Source organism: Oreochromis niloticus, linkage group LG1 (assembly GCF_001858045.2).
Source record: "Oreochromis niloticus isolate F11D_XX linkage group LG1, O_niloticus_UMD_NMBU, whole genome shotgun sequence".
NCBI lineage: Eukaryota > Metazoa > Chordata > Actinopteri > Cichliformes > Cichlidae > Oreochromis > Oreochromis niloticus.
Window position 1 is genome coordinate 9,736,188 of NC_031965.2, and position 19,260 is coordinate 9,755,447.

At 37.1% G+C, this 19,260-nt stretch overlaps 2 long non-coding RNA genes across 2 annotated transcripts in view; one reads left to right on the top strand and one right to left on the bottom strand.

Moving 5' to 3' along the window:
* Positions 1-8,946: 8,946 nt before the first annotated feature.
* Positions 8,947-14,920, bottom strand: LOC109202772 (uncharacterized). Its single transcript, XR_002062705.2, has 3 exons — positions 14,758-14,920; positions 12,603-12,700; positions 8,947-9,153 (listed from the first exon to the last, which is right to left on the bottom strand). It is a non-coding gene; the product is annotated as an uncharacterized LOC109202772 (long non-coding RNA).
* Positions 14,921-15,123: 203 nt separating this feature from the next.
* The window catches only part of LOC112842884 (uncharacterized), a 28,198-nt gene continuing 24,061 nt past the window's right edge, over positions 15,124-19,260 (top strand). The window contains exon 1 of the long non-coding RNA XR_003214927.1: positions 15,124-15,375. This is a non-coding gene — a long non-coding RNA (uncharacterized LOC112842884). The remainder of the gene's footprint in view (positions 15,376-19,260) is intronic.

Consider the following 19,260-nt stretch of genomic DNA (forward strand, 5'->3'; position numbering starts at 1 on the left):
TCATTAACTGTGTCTATTTCTTTCTAACCTTTGCAACTGTCTGGTAAATATGCTCTGCTTAATCTCTTAAGCTATGGAACATAAGTGATATTGATATCTAATTTCTGCAATCTCAGTAGCATCCTTTACAGTCTTTTTCAAATAGTTGACAATTTTAAGTGTCTTTGGCACATCACCAGTTTTGCAATAGCTATATCAGTGGAATTTTCTTCCATCTCAGAGACTATGGCTAGGCACTTTTTTTTCTCTCATTTTGACATAAATATGCACATATTTCTACAATATATCAGCAGAAACCAGGTGATACATTTGTCATTTATTCACATTCTTTGTGATTTATGTCCCTCCTTTACCAGGAGCCTAATTTATTGTTGTTGTGCACACACAAAAGATGCAAAGGCCACTTCCCACGCAAAAGTTGGGATTTAATAAAGAAACTTGACAGGAGAAGGTGCAAAACTGTGACAAAGCTCTGCCAACACAGATGGTGAGGTGGAGAATTTAAACCATACTATACAGATCAAATCTAAATGTATATATGTATTCACATTTAATTATATATAATAATATATTATTATAGGCTTAATGATAATTAAACATATAAGACATTATTTAGAAGCTTTTATCCACTAAAATCTGAAATCCAGTTCTGCTCAGCATTTCATCACTGCTGCCACCATCACATTCTCTGCTGCCTGAAGCACAGATGAAAGGGCTGGGCTGTATGTTACTGACTCACAGCTGAAATATTAAAATTGTATCAAGATTCAGCACAGTGTGACTTACTTTTCCCTGATTGTAAAAGTAAAGAAAGCACATTAGGAAGGATAAAATAATCATCCCGAACAATATTTTGGGCATAATATTAAAGAGTAATACACAAATAGTTTTCATAAACCTCTAATATCTCCAAGAATCATGTTTTAAATGCAACTGTATTGTCAGGCACGCAAAGCAGGGAGACTGATTCTCACAATCTGCCTTCTCCAGTCTCTTTATTTTCTTTTAGTAGTCTTCAGGAATAGTTTTCCAGACATCTTGGAGAATATTCAAAGCTCTTCTCTGGATGTTGGCTGCCTTTTGTTCAATTCTCTGTCAAAATGATCCCACACCGCTTCAGTAATATTAATGCATAATGCTAATGCATAAAGTCATGCAGGCCTCTGAAGACCAATGCATGACTGATGGTGTTCCACTGAGATTTTATCTGTCCAGACATACCTTCACTGCATTGTCATTGCATCCAAATCTCTTAGTACTTTTCTGCTATGATAATTCCCTCAATTTTGACAAGATGCCCAACATTACTGATCCCAAACCACAACCGAGCCTTCACTGTGTTTAACAGAAGTCCTCTCTCTTAACCTCCTCTATACATACTGATAATCATTTGAAAGAAAAAAATTCTAATTTGTCTTTATCACTCCATCAGATCTGTTGCCACTTATTTCATCCCTTATTAGGTCCCTGTTTTATACTTGAATGATTCATAGGTCAGTGTAAAATGGCTTAACAAACAAAAAAAGACATTGTTCTTAAAATAGTCACAAATGAGTGATGAAGATAAAGATCGTCAGAATTCCTGCTCAAGACTACTTTCAAAAAAAAAGTACAAGAAAAAAATGAAAGAAAAGGGAAAATCTAAAGAAACGAGAGGTGGCTCAAGACTTCTGCACATTACATTTTAAAGAACCACTGACCACCAGACTCACGTCTGTTCATCAACATTCATGAAGTGCTTTGTATTGAACGTTTACAGTTGAATGTGTGTGTTTAAAGGGCAAAGTCTGAGGCTGAGCCACACATGCTCATTTGGATTTTAAAGGGAACATTGCCTGCAGGTGGGCATATGCACCCCTACTTTATAAGTATGGATCCTATGCACTGTTTTCTAAATGAGGCCTGTGCAGGTGATAAGGCCAACCAGGTGAGGCCAAGGAGGCGTAAGGTCAGTGATTGAACGCTTTTCATGACTTTTGCTGCCTTGCATCCTCTTTCCTCGCATGACCCAGAAATCGTTCCCCCTGCGGCATCATGGACGCTCTTCCAATCCCATAAACGTGCTCGAGCAGACAAGTTGCAAGAGGAGAGGAGGCTTCTGGTGTAGCTTATGTGAGGAAGCACCCATGTATCTAATGTACGACACATAAACAACTCAATATATATGACATGGCTTAATGGTTTATAGCGTTTTGAATAGGAAGGCACAGAAAGTATACGAGAATACAGTTCAGTGGCGGCATGCATTAAAATCCCATTTTATTTATTATAGCAAATACATTGCGTGTTTAATATTTTGAAAAATGTATTAATCGCAGCATCACAACAACAACAAGCAACAGTTTTATTTTTTATTTTGTGTTTTTTAAAAATACAATGAACACACTCAGAATTAACAAGAATTAAATTAATACACTAAATAATAATAACATTTAACAGTGATCTATACATAAAACTGAAGACAATCCTGGGATTTCTCCTTTTGTCTCTTTAATGGATCCCTCACATCCTCACAGGGAGCAGCTAAGACATGAGGAAGAGACATGAGTGTGGGAAGTGAGGAGACATGTCAGCATAATGAAAAGCACCCATTGTATAGAAGGAGAAGGGATGTGGCAGCTTGCTGTGAGGGTGCAGGATTTTTTTCCCCCTTTTCTCTTGAAGTTTAATTTAGTTTGGTTAACTTAACTTGGTTTTCCTCTTTTTTCATTTCTTTTCTTTTCTTTCTTTTTGTCATTTGATTATAATCGCATTGTTTTCGCACACCTACTCTTATGTAAAGAAGGGTGATGGCACAGCACCGATTAACAAGATAACCTTACAAAATTTGTTTTACCTTGTTTCATGTTTTACTAGTAAAGCAGAAAATATTTTAAGGAATTTCCTCCAGATGGAAGAAGAACAGAACAGAGTTACAAAGTTTTCCCAAACATCAAAGACTTTTTTTCCCCCCCAATATCTGTCTAATACTCGGGATTGTGATATTACTAAATAATATGGCTTCCTTTTTTTTATTTTGTTGTCAGTTGATGCTACCGTTATTAAAGTCTTTGACTGGCAAAGCTCAAAGTAGGAAGAAGGGACTACAATGACATGGTGACAGCTTCTTTGTAGTAGTGATTATACTATTTCTCACTGCTAGCAATGTTTTGTTGTTCTTGTTTCTTTGTTTCTGCTTTTTTGAGAAAACAGAAGCACATATCTCACGCATCTTAATTTCACACTGTGCAAAAACCCCACCCTAACAAACAATAACATCATCATATCAATAATCAATAACTCAGCTAGTGTTCTAATTAAGAAATTGTTAATGTAAAGACATGAAAATGGTAAGGCATTGCACATTTCCACTGCAGAACTGTCATCATAATCAGAGTACAACTGCTTAATTTTCCACTGAAAGTTTATTTTCATAATCATTTACCAAAAAAAAAGAGAAATACTTAAAAATACTTAAATAAAAGCTAACAATGTATCAGCGCAGCATAAATTAATAAAAGATGTTCTCCAAAGTCTTCACAGTAAGTTTTAGCTTACCGCTGAGGTGTCCTGCCTGCAGCTCTATTTTTTTGACTCTCCCTCCTTTAATTGCATTGTTTTCAAGCAGCTGTTTTTTGGCAACAAAGCTTAAAAACCCCCACTGCACAGCACTTACTCAGCACCAAGAAGCAGACAGATGCAGGCGGTGATGAGCTGGTGAACATAGTGGAGCATTTAGCAGCTAAAGAGACAGAGATTTCCCTGGGGAAACAGTGGAGACCAAAAACATAGCGTATGGAGAGAGAAGATTATATTCACCTAGTTGTAGAACTGTAAATGAATAAGTGTTGCTCTGAAACTGGATGTGTAAATGGGAAGCTGTTAATAAGTCTACTCACTACCGTGAGTGGTTTAAACAAACAAAACACAAACAAACAAGCCAAGATTATTGTTGCATTAGTTTTAGATCGCTTAGTGCAAAGCAGCTTTAAATGCATATTACCTGTTAACAAGGCAATTTATAAAGCTGTCCAAGGGATGTAAAAAGGCATTAGGACAACATACACAACATAAAAAGGTGCTGACCAAGACATCATGTAAAATATCAATTTGCATGTATTGTTAGAAGTCTGATAGTCGTTATCTTCGTGTAGCACTTTCTTAGACAGTGTGAATATAGTTCCATTTTCCATCATCAAACAACCATTTTCTTCTGATATATCCAATACAGAATTATGAATTACTCTCATCCCCACCTACGGTCAAATTAGACTTGCCATTTAATCTAATTGGTGATTCTAAATTGGACTGTGAAAGGAAGACGGGGTAGCCAGAGAGAACCCAAAAAATGCAAACTCAGGCCCCAGGTGGGATTTTAACCCAGGACCTTCTTGCTGTGAAGCATTGTTTTGGAAATGAAACATGAACCTGAACTGGAAGAAATTTGCTGCAGACATTTTTAGTGTTATCTTCTCTTACTTTCAAAGAAGTGACTTTGTGGTAAAAATTGATATTTCCCTCCAAGTGCACTGAAAGCTCACTGAAAGAATTCCTCCAAGTGGCAAAATATTGTGAGGGCATTAAAGCAATTTAGAGGTGGTGACATTTTTGACAAATAAGCAAGCTTTGCAAATACATTCTGGCAACATAAATCAATGAATAATTAAATCAGGCAGTTGTAATAAAGTGAGGGTTTTTTGTGTGCTAAAGCATGTCATTCCTTTTAGCTGAAACCACTGAGAACTAGAAAAAAATTAGAAAGGAATATATGGTTCTACCTGTCTATTTAGTCACATCCATTTTATCCTTCTCATTACCTTAATGATCTATGTGTGAAGATGTTGGTAAAGTTGGGGCTGTATGCTATAGAAGGTGGCGAGCGAAAAATGTGTCACTTTTTTCTTAAGTGGCGAGTAAAAGTAAAGAAAGCAACTGTTTAAATCTATCTATCTATCTATCTATCTATCTATCTATCTATCTATCTATCTAGGCTACTTGACAATTTGAACAACAACAGGATAATTAGAAGTACTATGGAAAAGCTTACAGTAGCAAACTGCTGGAGTGATGCAGGGCCGACTAATGATGCACTTTAGCATCACCTGCTGTTATTGCTATACTACATTTATACTGAATGGATGTTGGAAATCAGCCATGATAGCTCATGAAACATCTGCCTATATATTGCAGAAGGCTGTTAGAGAAACCCACAAAGACCACTAAACCTCAGAGCAAGCAGCACAGTTTTTTGTGACGTATGTCTGAGTGAGTCATTTCTCTCTACTGCACTGCTACAGATCCCAGGTTTCCTATTCATCCATCAATCCATCCATCCATTTTCTTAATCACTTTTCCGATTTAGCCTGTCCCAACTGTCATATGGCAAAAGGCATGGTAGGTCCTAAGCAGGTGTCCAGTCCGTCACAGATCATAGGGTTTCTCACCAGGCAAATCCCTCTTCAACGCAGCCAAATAACAGGTTTGTATAGTACTTGCATATGTGCACTGATAAAAATGTTGGTGATGAGGATCCTTTTTTTCCCATTCCTTAGCTCCTGATAATATGTAAACGGTGAATTTCCATTTTTTTAGTATGAAAATTTGTCACTCAATAATTTTGGTAGCAAAGAGTCTTGTGAAACTTCAATAGATATACTGCTGAGTATTTCTTTTGTCATGAGTGCAAATTTATCACACTGTCTTTCTGCTCTCAACGGCATATCTCGCCTGGCAGTTCCAGCTTTCTAAAAGAGCCAGGCACAATCTAGAAATTTTGGGGGTTAGGGATAAACCATTAATTCAATGAATTTGGTCCATTAGCTTCCTGCTTCCTGCCAAACCTTTAATAAAATACCCAGGGACTCGTAGTCAGAAGTTGCTGTTAACTTTCCAAGGCAGCCTTGCCCTATTTAAAAGCAAGATTTATTTTTTTAATTTCAAGCTTAGTAGGCTGTTCCTCAAGTTGTTTCGTTTAAGAGAGGATCACTGTTGGGCCTTTTGACAGATGTTTTCAGTCCAAAAAAAACCCTGCCATGTCAAGGTGATTCCAAATTCCCCACCATCTGTTGTTGAAGTCACTGGGAAAAAACAATTCAGGGCTTTTAATTCTTAATGCATCCCATCTAACTACAAACCTCGATTCGGGGCAAGTACCTGGCTATGCAAGCTGTTGAACTCTATAGTAAACATTGCATTTCCTGTTTATTTTGCAATTTGTATTACTACTTGTTTTGAGTATGTCTAACCTCACACCTGGAAAGACTGATTGGCAACCTGACAAAAAGATGAATTCTAAAGGGAAAAACAGAAAGTTACAAGAAACTGCACTTTTGACCTGTTCTGTTTTACTCAAGAGACAAACACCTCTGCTGAACATGAATGGATGTGGCATTTAAAGATTCAGCATAAGTGCATGGAGTCCAGTCTCATGATCACCACCAACAGCACCAAAAAAGTAAAGACTGCATTTAACAGAGAGGCTATTTTTAAAAAGTATTTATTAATTTTTTTTTGTTAAATAAATAAGTAAACAAAGGAATAAATAGTTGGGGACAGACTGAAACAATATTAGAGGTCAATAATTAACTCCCAGTTCTGTAGGGTAACCATATATGTGTAATGATTTGCTGTGTGGCAGGCAGGAGGAAGGACCCAAATGCAGGACTCGAACATGTAAACGTGATTTAAAACAGCAACTTTATTGCTGAAATTCGTGAAAAACTGGAAACTAAGAATTAACGTTAGGAAACTAGGAACCGAAAACTACTAGGATACAGGGAGCACAGAGACAACACACAGCATGGAGAGGGTACGACGCGGCAACAAGTGGGGGGAAGACTGGGGACTAAAATACACAGGTAGGATCACGAGAGGATGGGGAACAGGAGGAACACAGCTGGGACTAATCAGACATAATAAGACAAGGGAAAGCAAAACTAGATACACTGACGTTGGACAAGGACTATCAAACTAAAACAGGAAACACACAGACCGAAACTCAGACTCAGGACACCTAAGCTTAACACAGTAACTGGGGAGACATTGGGAACATAGCGACAAGGGTGACTAGACATGAAACATGGGATACAGGAAAAGCATAGAGTAAACATGGGAACAGAGACTAAACACAGGCTAAGATAACTACTAAGGGAGGAAGAACTACAATCACTAAGAACTAAAGAAAACCAAAACTATGAACAACAATAATCAAATAATATAATCAAGTCTGAAATAGACCCAGTACTGTGACAATATGTTGTTAAGGGTGTCACAATATAAAATTCTGTTACATGTTATCATTATTGTGAGCAAAAAAACCACTAACATCTTTAGATCATTTAAAAAAGAGCTAAAAAATATTTGTTTTTTATGTATTTTGTCTGGTTTTTGGCAACTGAAATACAATGGCCATTATCAGCAGTGACATATATCTACACCCCTAGGCCTGAGCTTTATCAGTGCTAAGGGTCAAAGTTACCTACACTACAAATGCAAACGTACAGGGCTTATTGACAAACCTGTCTAAACTGAACTGAACATTTTTTTTGCATTGAGTTGTTGATGACATACAAAAAAAAGATGGTAGATGGAAGCAAACCTTTGTTTGATGGCGAAAAGTTAAAAAGAAATAAAATCACGGACAGAGAGACAGCCAGAGGCAAACAGATGATTATGAACTGTTAGTGAAATCTACAAGTTTATCTTACAGGTGGGTGTCACTGACTCCAGCCCTCCAACTGCACCCAAAAATATACATAAAGACAATGAACATCATTATTAATTTGTAGCAACCAGACAATGATCAAAGTCAGATTTCTGCCAATGAAAAGTCTTTCACTCCTTAAAAAGAATAACTTTCTTCTTATACATGTGTGAGAAAATCAGTTTGCCGGTTTGATTACTAATCTGTTATTGATCAGTTCTTTTGTATGGCACTTGTATTTTTCAGGTTTGCAAAGCCTGCCCACTATCCTTCTTGGCATGAAAAACTCCTGTTATGTTTATTTGTGTTTATCAAAATTGGCTTTTTCAGCAATGCCCTATAAAAATTTTAAAGCATGGAAGTAAAGGAATACCATGTTCCCCAAGCACAGTATATATAAAAAAATGTGTTTTTGTCTGAATGCTAAAAATCTGGTAGAGTCAGTTATGTAAACATATATAAGCAAGTAGCTCTCACTAAATCATTCCTTATCAGAAGCTCGTGGTCCTTGCAGTACTGAATGCTAAACTGTCAGTCTTTGTGTTGTTTTCTTTAGTAGCTCTGATTTTCTCTCATAATCCAGATAAATGTAGCTTAGGTAGCATGCAGGCTTATGCTACAAAGATGCGCTCCAGTTTCCCTGTGATCTTGAACATTTGCATATTTACATTATGAAACATCCTTTACATTTATTAACACCCTGCAATGCTGCTCACTATTCATGATGAGGAATGACTGTTGGGTTTAGGATTATATGTGATACCATTTTGTAGAGCGCTACAGAGTTTTTTAGACAGATATTTCACTAGCTGAGATTTTGAGTGAAGCCATTTTTGACTCACAGGGATTGATCAATAACCCTATCATATCCTGGCAGCTCTGTTAAAGCAATAAAACCAAAATTGCCCGGTACCAGAGTAGTGTTTTTGATCTTGTTTGGGAACCACAACTTGCAATCCTGTAACAGTTTTAAACACATTGTTCATGCCACAAACACACACACACACACACACGTTATTTAGTTACTTTGAAAACTCCAGAGATGTTTTTGCAAGACAGTCTCCTCAGTGTCTACAGTTCAGTATCATAGCAACAAAAAGCAGATATGCATCTACCTGCACTGTAATAACTCCTGATTTTGTTAAACCTTTTACACAGGGCACTGGAATGTCAAATGATATATATGTGTGCACAAACAAACATCACTTAAAATATATACATAGTATCTACATAAAAAATACTACTTTGTAAAGAACTGTTTCTCCTTTTATTGTTTAAGTGTTATCATTTATATCATTCTCCAATTGTCCAATTATAAAGCCTGCTTGAGGGCATTTTAGTTCCATTAAAAATGGTTTGCTCCCTCACGGACCTTGCTCTGCTGCTCTGAGATGGGCCACTCATATTACGAATTGTGCCACACATCACCATGTGCCAAAGGGGAAGTGAGGGATTGGTCTGCAACCATGGGTCTAGGGAGGGAACGTAAAAAAAAAAGATGTTCAAGATGAGCAAACCTGAAAACCTAATAACACCATTTTATTCCTTTTGGCACATCTATATTTGTATAACCCAGTAATCTCGGCACCGATGTGTGAAAGCACTAGCTGACTGGCTCAGTTTAACAGGCTTCACAGTAGGCATATTGGGTGTGGGTCAGATGCCTGCAGGCTGCTAATGATTAATGAATTCCATCACTGTCATTTTGGGAATATGGTCACACAGACAGAGGCAGTCTGTCAACTCCAGCCTGGTCGACTTGCTGCACAATGAACTTAAAATGTTCTTTGCGTGTCCCGTTTGGGAAGAACTTACATGGCAAAAGAAAAAAAAATCTGCACTGTTGTTGATAAAAATACACGTAAGTAGATTGCATGTCAATTTCTCTTGAAATTTTAACATCACTGCTCTGATTATGTTGCTGCATTTTATCAATTCTTTTTTTCATTTATTTGTACAATATTTTGTCAAATTTTATTTCACACTGCTGTCTTTTATTAAATAATAAAAGGTTAAATCCTCAATCATTACTGGCCTGTATGTTGTCCAATGATATTTCAACAAATGTTCCTCCCTAAACAAAAAGAAACCTCCACAGTACCTGGGCACTTTGCAGTCATTGAGTTGAACTTTTCTGTATACCAAAGTGTTCTTTGGCAGCTGTTGACTTGACTTAAGTCACACTAGTGAAGCCCAGCAACCTTAGATACACTTTGGAAAAACATATTTGCACAGACAGGGCTGTGGATCTTGGACTGGAAGCTCATTATAAAGGAATTACTTGCTGAGCAGTAAGAACGTTAGGAGTAATTAGTGCAAACAAAAAAACTGTTCCATGCTCAGTTTGCTTGGCCAGACAAAGTTATATATGTGATCAGGTCGGATTCAAAAGTTTAAGACCACTTGAAAAATGGCAAAAAAAATCCTAAAATGTTGACCAGCTGTAAAACTGCGTGTTTCAGTTTAAGCGTTGCTTTCAATAAATTGCACACTCTAAGTAATGTTTTGTCTCACTGTTGAAGCTCTACTTGTAACCTTGTTACGATCCACGCAAAATATGATTTTTTTGCCATTTTTCAAGTGGTCTTAAACCTTTTATTGGGCCTGTATACATATATATATATGATTCACCATGAGATATTCATGTTATGCACAAGATATCGCATGGTTTAATTGCTTAACAGAAAGGCAGGTTTTGTCATAGTGACATAATTTCGACAGTGTGAAAAAGAAAAAAATTGAATTGTAAACACATTTGTTACATAGAGACCAAAACTGGATTAGTTCAGTCTCATTGAGCAACCACTGATTTAATTAAAACTGTGTTTGGAAATCTAAAAAACTTTAAAATATCAGTGCCCTACAGAAATGTCAAACACAGTTATAAGGCCACCTTCTACCGTAGTTGAATTTTAATTAGATTTTGATCTGTACACACACACACACACATACACACACACACACACACACACACACACACACACACACAAAGATTAACATGGCAATAATCCAATAATTTTAACAGTTTTCTGTTATGAATTCTGATACACATTGATTCCTGTTATTACTATAATACTATAATCTTACAGTATTTATCTTCAAATAAGCATTAAACATAACTGAATAAAGAACATGTCCCATGTCACCCTGAACTGTTAGTTTCTTATCCGACCATTGAAAAACATGTCACTGTTCACTTCTAGCTTTTTGACATTGCATCGACTGTATACCATGTTATTTTCTATAGCATGTATCCTATGAATGATTAGATGAAACAACAATGACCAATATGTCTCATATTTCAACATTACTTATTAAAAATATCCTGCTCATATTAAATGCCGAGTTCAAACGAAAACACTTAAACCATTCTTTAGCGATGAATGAAATGTGGGCATCTTACCAACCTGACAGTAAATGGCAAAAATGAATGCCGCATTATGACTCTATGCATCAAGAGGACAGTCAGTTAATGAGTAGAAAGCATATTTAATAAAGTGAACGGAAGATAAACAAAGGCACATCAGTGGGCTCTGTAGTGCCATAAGTAGCATGCACTCATATATCAGTTTATTTATTTATTTATTTTACGTGGGAAAGTGCTTCAGCCGTGTTTATGTCAGTAAATACAGAAAACAAAACATACTGCTTAAAAAAAATATTGCTCCTATGCCAAAATATTATGCTTTAAAACCAGAAAGAGGTGTGAAACGAAAGTAACCGGAGTCGGCCATTCCTATGTCATAACAGATTAGTCCACATGCAGCCCAACCTCCTCAAACTCCCACACACACTCTGCTTCTCTCAGATCAAATTTTTATTCCTTGGTGTCTTATATGCCACAGATTTTTGCTTGGGGACTTCTTGGCTTTTAAGCAAACGCAAAGCTGTGGAAAAACCTCAACCTTAAAAAATATGGATTTTGAAATATGAAAAAAAAATATAATAATTTGACCTGGTTAATGCTGCTTTGGCACGGGTTTTGTTTCTTTCACCAATAAAGAAGAGCGCTATATATTCACCTCTGTATTAAAACGAAATGCATTTGGCTGAGATGGGATTCCATCCAAAGCTGTCACACTGCATTCACAAGCTGATGGCAAAGTCTCAAATTATATTATCTATATGGTAATGTAGATGCCATTTTAAGCACACTGGGTGCTTAGATGAAGTAAGAGCATATTTGAGTGGAGAATATAATAAAGTGCATTGACCACAAAAAGTAACCGCACTCTAAGTAAATTTTAAACATTGAGGGCTCACAACAGCCTACCTTTGTTATTTTGTGTAAGGTAGAATGAACAATATATTCTAAATACAGTCTTAGTAGACAGTTAAAGGACTGTGAACTAGCATAATTAAATACACATACAGTACTGTGTAACAGCCTTGAGGCACCCCTCATTTCCTTATATTTTGTTTCCAAGGAGTCAGACTTTCTTCTTTATCTTTAAAAATGATGTTGGGCAACATTCCTTTTTCTTTCTTTGGACATTCTTTTGGCTGCTTTTTCAATCATTTTCAGTCCAGTCTTTTTTTGTTTGCCACTTAACACTGATCTATGAATTGTTCAATTATAAAAATGTACCAGTCAATCCTGTAGCTACACAAAACAGACAACTTAACGAGGAACCAATGTTAAATTGTATCTTAGGGCACTTGAAAAATCTTAAGGTTCACACAGTTTGACATGCATAAATAGTATTTTTTGCACCAACAAGGTAATTTCCAAAGAGTATTAGCTGGAAATGTATTATATCATATCTCAGCATGGTGTGTGGTGGGTCATTAAAACATTTTAGGATACTAGTGAAGTATAGGATAAAATAAGTGTCAGGCCCAAAAGCAATCTATGTGGACAAACTTTAGCTGAAGGTGATTTGCTTAAGAAATAGGAAAAGATCCAGAAAAGACACAAGACCTGAATGATGCACATGGCTCTTCAGTTGATCCATCTGGTGTTTGGGGATGCCTCATCAGAAATGATCCCAGTGGAAGGGTGGCTGCCAAGAGACCATTCTTAATGGTTGAAAACAAGGAGAAAAGACTGGGGCATGCCAAATTATACAAAAAGAAACTGGACTGAAAATCAGTGCCAACAGATTTTATAAAATAATGAATCAAATTTTTTTGCTTCAAATCATCATCAAGATACAACAGCATAACAGTGTGTGACTACAGTCATCTGTAAAACATGGTGGAAGCTGTCACGGTTTGGTTTGGGGCATCATTTCAGACAGTGGTGTTAGGATCTTGTCAAAACAGATGGAGTTATCAATGCAGAAAGTACCATCAGTACATATCATCATTTTGATTTTGTCTGGAAAGCATTTGATTGCCTGAGAAGAAAAACATACAGTTGAACACTTTCAGTCATTGACTGGCCTCCTCAGAGCCCGGACCTCAACATTATTGAGGGAGTGTGAGATCATCTTGACAGAAAACAGAACAAAAGGCAGCCAATATCCAAAGAAGAGCTTTGAATGCCCTTCGAGAAGCCTGGAAAACTATTCCTGAAGTTTACTTAAAGAAAGCTTGCCTAAGAAAGTTCAGGCTGTGCTTGTTAGAATTGTAAAACTCGGTTTTTGCCTTGTGTAATTCCATGTGTTTTTGCACATTTCAACAAATTGCCACATCTATGTTCCAATTTCCTGATAAAATACATTCTGTACTTTTTCACAGTACAGAATTTGGCACATTTTTGGTTGGCTGAACAGAAACCATACTATTACTTTATTTATAAATATCTCAGAAGTTACAAAAGTTGCCAGACAAACAGTTGGATTCCTGATGTTGTTTATCAGGATGTATGCGCTGTGGTTCCAAAGCAGCTTGGGATTCCAGCTGTGCAGCCAACCCCTGTATACAATATTAACCAATGAGATATCTTTGTGTTATTAAGTCTCCTCAGATAACCTTTGCTTCAGATTTGTTATAAAGAGACATCATTTTATCGTGTGGAGAGCAAATTGTCTCTGCTCAGTTTTAATTGATCAGTAATTTATTTGTCCAGTTATGTTGGCAAGACCTATGATAGCCAAACATTTATCATGCGAAAGGTTCCCATTCTGCTAGCAATATTTTAACAATATCTTGCCATCAACATGCTGTAAAGTAACATTGTTTTGCATCTTTTTGTTGGCTACACATTATTTTGGAAATAATTTCTATATCAAATCATTTGAAATAGACATTTTGTTACTAGCCAATACTCTTCTAGTCAATACATACACAGTTTTTCATGGTTCTGTGGGTTTTGTGTATTTGAGTGTAGGATTGTTGTTAAATATATTTGGGTTTCTGTTTGGATTTTTTCGCCTTGTGTTTGAAGTTTTGGATTCTGATTCAATTAGTGTATTATTCTAATAGTGAATTTGATTTCTATTTTTTCCTAATGGCTTTCCAAGTAATAAGTTGTTACTTTTTGAGACTGCATTTTGGTTTATACTTCCATTGTTGTTCCAGTATAGTGAGTTTTGCATTTATTATGATTATTTTGGTCACCTACAGTGCTCCCTCAAATTAACTTCCTGAGCGGTCGCTTGGAGCACTGTGAGCAACATCAGATGTGAGCACTGTGGTCATGCCAGCATCGCATCCATCCAAGTTATATGGTTTATCAAAAGTATCAAATTACAGCATTTAAATTTCTGTTAGAATACTTTTAATTAAGTAAACAGTAAAGTAAAAATGACAAACCTGTGTAGTACGTTAATGCTATTGGAAGTATAAATATTTAATTTTAACTATGGCAAAACATGAACTGCCAACCAAAGCAAGCCAACTATAAACTCCAATTTTGAAACTTAATATTTTTTTTATAAAGCTGTGACTTGTAGTATGAGTATAAGCCAGTGTGCGAAGCTCCGGCTGTGCACTGGGTGAGATTGTCCTACTTTGGTCTGGGAGAGAATCCTGTAACACTTTTTCTGCAAAATACAGTATTCAATGACATGATTATTTGCATTTCTACAACTCAAACTAGTGACAGTATTTAATGATCAATATCCATAAATGAAAATTGTAAATAAATGACAGTAGATGAGCATGAATCTGATTAAGAACTTAAATTTCACCTTATTTTTCCTGTGTGTCCTCTAATAGTTGTGCACGTTGTCATTATCGTGTCACTCCTAATCGGCCACACCGTTTTGCTAGCTAAAACACCGGTGGCGACGAATAAGGATGCCGTCATAGCCTGTCAATGACGTCGATTAGCTGCATAAATATGTATGTGAATCGCATCATTGGCTGGAGTCACTCACTGACTCACATTGCAAAATAGCACATAAAGAATTGATATGTGTTTATTTTATTTTCACTTCAGGTTGGGTTTTTTTTTTTTTCGTTTTTTTTTTGCGCAGCGCAGCGCAGACTTTCTGTGTGCGGAGACCACGTCAGTTGTGTGCAATTGCGCACGCGCTCAGTTTAGAGGGAACAGTGGTAATAATTTTCAGCTATGGTCACTAGTCTAGTCTGTCTAGCTCCCTATCAGCCCTCAGTGTGTGCGTGTGTGTAGTTTTCTCTTTCCTTATCCAGCTTTTACTTAGTTCCGTGTAAGTTCCAGTCAACGTTCTGCTTTGTTCTGTGCATCCATGTGTGCTTCCACCTGTCTTGTTCCCACGTGACTTGCTGTGATTTTCGGACTTTGGTTTTCCTTTCAAAACAAACGAGTTATCCAGAACATTTGGCAGGTAATGGCTTTTCCTTTTTTCATTGCTTCACCATCTTGACAGTCCCAGCTATGTCATGGCTCATTGTAACTGCATACAGAAATTAGACACAAGGCTGGAGGAGTGCATTAGTATTACTATGAAATGTTACAGGAATTTTAGCTGGATATTTAAAAAAAAAAATGGAATATTAAAGATCCCTTTATTTTAAATGTAGTTTGTTTTTAGGAGTCTCATATACCCATCAGTTTAGCTCCATTCTTACCTGTCAAATTTAAAATGTTTTGTCAGTGACTGTGTACATTTTTCATAATGGATTGCATTTATATAGCGCTTTTCAGGACCCTCAAAGCACTTTACAATTCCACTATTCATTCACTCTCACATTCACACACTGGTGAAGGCAAGCTACAGTTGTAGCCACAGCTGCCCTGGGGCAGACTGACAGAAGCAAGGCTGCCATATCGCGCCATCGGCCCCTCTGGCCATCACCAGTAGGCAGTAGGGTGAAGTGTCTTGCCCAAGGACACAACGACCGAGACTGTCCGAGCCGGGGCTCGAACCGGCAACCTTCGGATTACAAGACGAACTGCCAACTCTTGAGCCACGATCTTTCAGTGTGAAGTGGCTTTACTTTTCTCCCCTTAGGTTATTTTGTTGAATATGTTATTAATCTTAATCTCCTCTCCTACAAGCAGTGGGGACATATTTGTTATTTTTTCTTTTATATAACTGCAGCCTTCATCGATGAGCACAACATTTCTCTAGAAACAGGGTTTCATAACATTAAACTTTGCATCAGGTTGGTAATGTTGTCTGTCAGATTTTAATCTAGAGTTTACTTCAGACATGGATTACTTATTAAAGATTCTAAAAATAAATACACATGCATAAGTTGCATATTACTGATAATAATCTGACATTCAGTCATGCAATTTTTAGAGTCCAGAGCCCTGTTATAGAAAGTCAGTTCATCAAACTTGAGGCTAATTTTAAACTCTGAATAACGGGGGCACACTGGATTTTTGATTCAGAAAGGCTGATCAGAGTTGGTTTACTCAGCTCTGAGTACATTCACCCAGAGTTATGTGTGAGTAGTGAGCAAATGGAGCTCCAATATCTTGATTGACCACGGCAAGAGGTAAATGAAAAGCAGAGATGGCACTTTAATCCAGTGGACCAAGGGACATGTGTGTGACAGTATGTAGACTGTGATGTTTAGATGCCAAAAGAAGAAAAGAATAAGACTAAGTGATATAGATACATACTTTACATTTTCAGAGTTAGTCTGAGTCAGAGTTTGCTGAAGAAAACCTGAAAGACACCAGGTTAGGGTCACATTCTGTTAAGATAACTGACTCTGAGTTTTCCCTCATCCGAGGGATAACAAACTCGGGAGATATACCTGTTTCCCGGAGTACGGCACATATTCTTATACCACGACCACACAAAGTACCAATTCAATACCAGTATTAAATTAATAAGCTGTATTCATCGCCGTGAGGAGGAACTGTTGTTTCGTGTGTAAGGTCACATCAGGCTCGACTTAAACACTGGCTTCAAATAGCAAACAAATAACTTTTTATTAAAAAAAATATTTTCTTGTTGTTGTTTTGCTGTCATTGAGAGTTGCTAGGCTCCCTCCTCTCTTCCTCTGCTCTCTGTTTCACCCTGTTTTTTTTTCCTATTTATATCCCTCCCCACACACCAGGAGCACAGCAGATGATCGACAGCTGAAGTGTAGATTATGTTAATGGAGCTGATGGAGGAGCAACTTATTATGTTGCTGCAGGTGCAATGAAAGCTTCCCAGCATGTGATAAAACTAAAAATCAAAAGTGAGACGGTAACAGAGAAGCAGCAGCGAGCGAGAGAGAAAGCAAAGCGTTTTCCCATCATTCTCAGCTAGCTTGGTCCTCTATTTACACTTATGTTGCGATAATTTAAACTATTGCAAGCGAGCAAACAGAACTTTTTGACACAACAAGCACGATATATACCTCCACATTGTTGACCCTTTTCTGTTTGCTCTCTTCTTCCTATATTAGCTTTGCTCCTATCAAAATGAACTGGTGTATGAGTGCCCCGCTGACAGTTTATAGAATAACATTCACTTTATCCACCTGCTGCAGCTATTTCAGTCTGTACTGGAAAAACTTTGTGTAGTGAATTGGATTGGTGCATCCCTAATAATTTTTTTCTTTAAATCATTCATTCACAGTTTACTCAGCCACATCATCCATTTTTCTCTGCTTCTCCACAATTTGTAAGTCGATTTTAAGTTTCAGTGATTACTTGGTCCAGCAATGTCTGCCTGTTTACTACTTGTCTCTTTATAAGCCACAGTGGAGTTGTAATTCTATAAAGTCGGGCCTGCAAGTTTCTCTTGCTTGAAATTGAGGTATAAATAAAATTCTGTCCTTTAAACACTCTTTCAAACCAGCTACTGGACAGCTTCCAGTAGCTGTCATGTTCCTAGTGCAGCTGCAATAGACTGTGAAAGTGGAATAAAATTTTCATCAATCATAGTAGATAGCCAATTTTGGTGTCAGCTCATCAGAAATGAAGAAAATGGGCTCCATTACAGACACACTATTTTAAACTGGTGTTGAACAGCGAGGTTTGGGGGGGGGGGGGGGTTTCGGCTGAGATCAAGAGGAATTCAACAAAGCTATTTTATGTTGGGATGCTTTGTGCCTCCTGGAAATTCCTTTCCCCCGTATCTTCATGCTTTCTTGCTTTTATGAGTATTGCTGCCTTATAGCGAACGGGTAGCACTGAGTTTTGTGAAGCAAGTCAAAGGCTTATAATCTGTTGCACAGATGCAGCATAAAAATATATGTTCATTTTTTATCTCATAACAAGCTTTTAAAGCACTGTAACGTGCCCATTAATGATATGCACCGCTGTGCAAATGGCAACGATTATCAACGAGAATTATCATCTTAAATATGCACCTTCAGGAAATGCTGCACTTTTATTTCAAGCATAATCCCTCCTTACAGAAGTGGTAATGCAAGGAGAAGTTATTGAGATGCTTTCTGGAGTATTTTAATCCCGACTGCCCTCGAACTGCTACAGTGACATGCATAGATGTCATAAAAGGAAAGCACTGCCACTCCAGGGAACAAGCAGGGCTGATGGTTGTGTTGCCAAAGCCTCATTTTAACCTTAGTCTTCTTTATCCTTTGCAAAGGCAAAGCGTAATCTGTATTTTTTAACCATAAAAGTTAGAGTTCAGTTCGTTACCACTCTCAGCTCTTCAGAAAGTATCACTCTACTCAGTAGCCTTTAGCACCTCTGTCTGAATTTTTACATCTGCCTGGATATCATTATGATCATAAATGAATAAAGCACATACCCTCTTTAAATTTTTGAAGATGCATCACATGAGTGGAATTTTTATTTCATGTCATTATCAATTTAAACCACTGTATTTTTTATGAACCCCTCCACGAGCAAACAAAAGATGCTTGTGGACTTTGAAGTGGTTGTCATTTTGATCAGATCGGACAAAACTTGATGTTTTCAGGTTTTGAGTGTAATGTTCTGTCAAACTGACACTCATATAAATTTCTGTTTTGAGCATCTGTTGTGATGACTATCAATCATCAAAAATAATTGCTCATGACTGCTTAAACAAATAAAAAATTATGACCGGCTTAACATTTAGAACTGCGACTTTTGATCAAAGTAAACTTCTTCACTGCGCTTCGTGTAGCTGTGCATCGTATGACTTGGAGCTTTGCCACTTATTCATGCTAACAGCAAGCCTTAGCATGAAGTTCAAAAAGGCAAAAGTCTGCTTGAAAAGAGTGAGCTAGGATGACAGAAATTGAATACCATGGTTTAATAGGGTATCCGATTTTAGACATGATCTTGCTGTGGCATGCCTTTTAATTAGCAG